The sequence below is a fragment of the Paramormyrops kingsleyae genome, unplaced genomic scaffold (genome assembly GCF_048594095.1).
Source record: "Paramormyrops kingsleyae isolate MSU_618 unplaced genomic scaffold, PKINGS_0.4 ups106, whole genome shotgun sequence".
NCBI classification, from domain to species: domain Eukaryota; kingdom Metazoa; phylum Chordata; class Actinopteri; order Osteoglossiformes; family Mormyridae; genus Paramormyrops; species Paramormyrops kingsleyae.
This window is the reverse complement of record NW_027326044.1, coordinates 92,683-98,682: the sequence shown is the minus strand read 5'-3', so window position 1 is coordinate 98,682 and position 6,000 is coordinate 92,683. Positions and strand designations below refer to the sequence as shown.

Sequence of the window (6,000 nt, the reverse complement as noted above, 5' to 3'; positions counted from 1 at the left end):
CATTCGAATACAGTGCCTGCCGAGGTACAGAGACAGCCACCGCCGCTCGTGGAAGTAAACCCGAGATGCTGTGCACGGCTACGATAAACTGGAATACGGAAATAAATTGAGCCCACCGGATCTCGGCTCCCCACTCAAACGAGTTAACCACGCCCCCCCGGCGCCGCAAAACGCCCACCGGATCTCAGCTCCCCACTCAAACGAGTTAACCACGCCCCCCCGGCGCCGCAAAACGCCCACCGGCTTCCCACTCAAACGAGTTAACCACGCCCCCCGGCGCCGCAAAACGCCCACCGGCTCCCCACTCAAACGAGTTAACCACGCCCCCCCGGCGCCACAAAACGCCCACCGGCTCCCCACTCAAACGAGTTAACCACGCCCCCCCGGCGCCACAAAACGCCCACCGGCTCCCCACTCAAACGAGTTAACCACGCCCCCCCGGCGCCACAAAACGCCCACCGGCTCCCCACTCAAACGAGTTAACCACGCCCCCCCGGCGCCGCAAAACGCCCACCGGATCTCGGCTCCCCACTCAAACGAGTTAACCACGCCCCCCCGGCGCCGCAAAACGCCCACCGGATCTCGGCTCCCCACTCAAACGAGTTAACCACGCCCCCCCGGCGCCGCAAAACGCCCACCGGATCTCGGCTCCCCACTCAAACGAGTTAACCACGCCCCCCCGGCGCCGCAAAACGCCCACCGGATCTCGGCTCCCCACTCAAACGAGTTAACCACGCCCCCCCGGCGCCGCAAAACGCCCACCGGATCTCGGCTCCCCACTCAAACGAGTTAACCACGCCCCCCCGGCGCCGCAAAACGCCCACCGGCTCCCCACTCAAACGAGTTAACCACGCCCCCCGGCGCCGCAAAACGCCCACCGGATCTCGGCTCTCCCGGAGACCGTGGTATAGTTCGCACACTGCTGACAATCCAATAAAATATATTAGATATTATTGTATTTTTATTATAATTAATTATTAGTATTATAAAAGAGCTGAACCAATTACACTGACCCTCCCTTTGTATAAATGAAGTTTTTGATGTTTGTCTAGCTTTATGTCTAGACATTTAAAACCTTAAGCGAGGTTTAAGCGATGGTCCTTTGTCTTTACAATGTCTGTTGGGAGAGGAATTTGAGAAACCAGACAGTGGTCGCCAATTCACATCCTTTTGTTAGGAGATATGGAGCCAGTCATCAAAAACCTTAAGCGATATTCAAGCGATTGTCTTTTATCTTTACAAAGTCTGTTGGGAGAGGAATGTGAGAAACCAGACAGTGGTCGCCAATTCGCATCCTAGGCAGAGGCCTAGACATCAAAAACATCATTTACACAAAGGGAGTGACCAGAACTTAATTATTATACATTAGCAATGAAACTCATCAACTTTTTTGGCTAAGTCTTACTACATATTCAACAAGGCGTGGTATATAGGATGATGACTGATCAGTTGTGACTTTGAAAGCGGAGTATCACAAGCTGGGAGCTACTGACTGTCCGCAATAGGCTGAGAGAGGCTGGACTGAGGGCTTGTTTTTCACAGTCGGTAGACAAGTCTCTTTAGTGTCCTGCGTTTTTAGAACTGTGACCTTAAATGCCTACTTTCTGTAAGCTGTTAAGGTCTTAACGACCATTCCACAGGTGCATGTTAATTAATTGATTATGGTTAATTGAACATGCATGGAAAACATTGTTTAAACCCTTTACAATGAAGATCTGTAAAGTTATTTGGATTTTTACAACATTATTGTTGAAATACACAGTCCTGAAAAAGGGCCGTTTCTTTTTTTGCTGAGTATAGTTCTTGTGTGACCTGTCTACGTCAACCATGTCAGGTAATTATCCGTTTCAATGTGTCTATATAAAACGCTTTATTCATGCTTGTTTTCTGTATGGCTTTAGTCATAAAAGGTCAAGAAAAATCTCTTTTTTTTTGTGAGTTCTGTTTTGTTTTTCTGTGTGTCAACTCTGTTCTTGTAATTGTTTACACTGTTATTACTTCGTTAGTAATTCTTCTATAACTTCACTTTATTGTACTGAATAGTACTTTTCTAATAACCTGTGTGATTGTGTCTTTTAAGTTTTATATGTTTATCTTGTTATAAATAACTCTTACAAATAAATAATACATAAAAATATTCTGGAACGCGCAAATGTCCTCCGCATTATTTTTGCTTTTATCGTGACGGTAGCTATATCATTTTCTATGCATTTTAGAGCTAAATTATTAAAAGTGTAATTTTCAAATGTTGTAACATAAATACGAAAGTACGTTTAACGAATATAAACCATAACTGTATACAGTTTTTAGTACTGTCGAGAGAACACAAAGCAAACGTATATTCGCTGGTGCTCCTTGAACGGATACTGTTTAATGCCCAATGGAAAGTATGTTTAGAGAGAAGATTGAAGATGACCGTTTGCTATAACTTTCAGAGAAGGTGTTTGAGTTTAGTTCTGAAGAGGAGCTGCTTTCACTGAGACCGGAACTTGACTGTCCTTACTGTAAAAAAGAAAAAGCTTCGCATGGCCATCTTTTACGCCGGCATTTGAAACCAGCTGTACATTATAGTGAAAATGATACTGGTGAGTATATGTGAAATTTATGCTGTAAATATTTGTTACAGTTTTTCAATGTATTTATGTTTATGTATATGCATGTTTTCCCTAGACAAGTTTACTATACCATGCTTCTGTTCTGAGAGGCAAGTAGCAAAAAGAAGCCACTGGCACTGTCCAAAGTGCCATCAAAAAATCAGCAGATCATCAGACTTTAGGAAACATCTCCAAAATCATGGTTAGTTAAAATTAATTATTTCTTTGATCAACTTGTGAATAGTTCAGTGGGGGGAAAACATAATAACCTTTTTTTGTTCAACAGGTTTAGTGGTTATTGGCAGTCCAACAAGTAAGTATCTCATGCTATGTCTTTGAACAATTTATTGCTATATATATATATATATATATATATATATATATCTTTTCAGAGATCCCCTTTTCATACTTTTCTTTTCACCTACAGCTCTTGATGCAAAAGACCTGCCCACTGCTCAAGACCACCCTACATTTAATCATCTGAAGTGTAAAGTTTGCCATTTAGGATTCACCAACATTTCTAATTTACGTAGGCATGAGAAGGTGCAGCATGACAAGGAAAGGCAATCAATTATTTGTATTGATGCGAAAAATGGAATTTTCGTTACTCCAAAAGATCCCCATGGACCTAGGGTGCCGGTTCATGTCTGCAAATCCGTGCTCTCTTAAACAATTTCCTGTGAACTGCCCATTTGCAAAGACTTCATGGCAATTGCTTTAAAAAGTGGTAATCCAGGGATGGAATGACTGAGCGATTTATGTATTTTTCAGTGTTTACAAATAAGAAGGACAACTGGTGCAAGTTTGCAAGGACCCGTGTCACTTTTGATAGTCAGTCAGGAAAGTGGCATTGCCAGTGCAGAGTGAAGCGAAGAGCCAGTTGTACACATAGGTACCTTTCTATGTGGTACATGTTTCAGGAACATCCACATTTTTTTAAATCAACTGCTAATGTTCATTTGGAGGATACTGATGATGTGGAAGAAATAGTCTCAGAAACAGAGGAACCTCACAGGCAGTGTGCTGAAAGGTATGCAGATGTTATTAAGATGACAGAATATTTGTGGACACACAAAAAAATTCCAGAAGACCTCCCACATGAGCTCATCACCAAAGAAAAGCCTCTTCCAGAGTCATTTACACCATTGGAAGAAGTGTGCCCATATTGTCCTGGACCTTGTCCTCCAGCTCTGGATGAGAGCCGACTGGTGACGAAACATGGCACAGTTTATTTCATTTTGTCTGTGACCAAAGGTAAGTAAAACAATTATTAACTTTTTTGTGTTACCATTTAATACATTGTAGTCACAGCTAGGTGAATGATGAAATAAAAGTACATCTATCTTTCCAGGGGTTCCTGTTTATGCAAAACAATGCCCAGTCTGCAGAGTGCATGTGAGATTTCAAGACTATAACTCTGGGTTTCACAACTTTAATGACAGAGTCTTTCTGTCACTACCTTTATGTTCACTTATGACATCTGCAGTTTCGGTGAGCCCATTAATACACTTGCATGAAATGCAATAAAATTATGATGTACAAATACTATATAACATGTAAAAATCTTTTATAAATCAGTTATTTTGTTGCAGCTGTATTTGTATTCCATGTTAGTTAATGATATTTTTGTCATTCTTGACAGAACCATATAGCAGTTGGCCGTTTCCTGAACACACTGGAAGATCATTCAAGAATCATCATTCCTCACAACACTGTCAGACAAGCCTTCTACCACTATTGTGCAATGAAAAGATTTTCTTATGATTTTTTCTGCTATCGCTGTTGTCACACCCTGCTCCGTACGATCCCGATGTGTGCCACGCCCCCCTCATTACCTCGTGTTCAACCCTGATTGTGCTCGCCTGTGTCCTATTCAGTCTAGCTTGTCTTGTGTATTTAGTCCTCGTCTGAGTCAGTCTTCCCCAGACTTGTCATTGTAGTGTCCCGTTAGATGTCCGTGCCTGTCCGTCCCTCCCGTAATAAACCCTTTACCTGAACTCCTGGCTGCTACTCGCCTGCTTCCTTGCTCGCCTCCCGTCTGGCGTGACAGAATGACAAGTCTCTGTGAAAGCACAAAGCAGCAGACCGAGCACGTTCGGCTCGGTCTGCTGCAGGATTTTGTGTATTGGCGAACCCAGCCCGAGGTCCTGGAGGACCCTACAGCCCTGGAGCTGGCCGACCGGGGCACGGAACTGCTCCGAAAGGAGCGCCCGCCTGGACAAGACTATCCGCTCCAGAGGGCACGGAAATGCCTCCGCCGCCTGATGCGCCGGCTCACCGAGCGAAGGGAGGAGTGCGGTCGAGAGCAGCAGGAAGAAGCAGAAGTACTCTTCCTGGGAGCCTGCTCTCTCCTCCCGGCCTGGGACGCCATCGCCGTCACACGCCTGGACAGCGCCGAGCAGAAGCCACCTCCGATGGAGGCGTACTTCTACCGGCCAGAGCGTCTGGGCCTCGGAGGTATCCGCGCTGTGCGGGACGGCATTCCCCGGGTCCTGAGAGCCCTTAAAGGGGCAGCGTCAACGCGCTCAGCACCCCTCCTGCCTGCTCCGGACCTGACCGCGGCACCGCCTGCTGCTGCCGCCGCCGATCTGCCCGCGGCTGCGCTGCCTGCTGCCGCCGCCGATCTGCCCGCGGCTGCGCTGCCTGCAGCACCAGCTGCTTCGGCTGCCGCCGCCGATCTGCCCGCGGCTGCGCTGCCTACTGCCGCCGCCGCTCTGCCCGCGGCACCGCCTGCTGCTGATGCCGCCGCTCTGCCCGCGGCACCGCCTGCTGCTGATGCCGCCGCTCTGCCTGCGGCACCGCCTGCTGCTGATGCCGCCGCTTTGCCAGCAGCACCGCCTGACCCGCCTGTCCAGCCTGACCCGCCTGTCCAGCCTGACCCACCTGTCCTGCTTGACTCGCCTGTCCTGCTTGACTCGCCTGTCCTGCTTGACCCACCTGACCCGCCTGTCCTGCCTGCTCTGCCTGCAGTCCCTGCAGCTGCCACCACTCTGGCTGCGGCACCCGCCGCGGTTGCACCCCCTGCTGGCCGCGAGATGGCGGCACCCGCCGCGGTTGCACCCCCTGCTGGCCGTGTGATGGCGGCACCCGCTGGGGCGCTCCCTGCTGGTCGCGTGCTGGCGGCGCCCACCGAGGCGCCCCCTGCTGACCGGACGCCCGAGGTGCCTGCCCAGGCGGCCCCTGCTGGTCGCACGCCTGCAGCTACCACCGCTACGCCTATGGTGCCCGCCGAGGCGCCCCCTGCTGGCCGCGTGATGGCGGCGCCCGCTGCGACGCCCCCTGCTGGCCGCGTGCTGGCGGCGCCCGCTGCGGCGCCCCCTGCTGGCCAAGTGACTGCGGCGCCCGCCGAGGCGCCCCCTGCTGGCCGCACACCCAAGCTGCCCTTCGAGGTGCCCCTTGCTGGCCA

General features: G+C 49.5%; 1 long non-coding RNA gene across 1 annotated transcript; it reads left to right on the top strand.

Annotated features, from left to right (window-relative positions):
* Positions 1 to 2,070: 2,070 nt before the first annotated feature.
* LOC140586955 (uncharacterized) lies at positions 2,071 to 3,291 on the top strand. The gene is made up of 4 exons (XR_011988729.1): positions 2,071 to 2,585; positions 2,671 to 2,796; positions 2,881 to 2,907; positions 3,022 to 3,291. It is a non-coding gene; the product is annotated as an uncharacterized lncRNA (long non-coding RNA).
* The last annotated feature ends 2,709 nt before the right edge of the window (positions 3,292 to 6,000 follow it).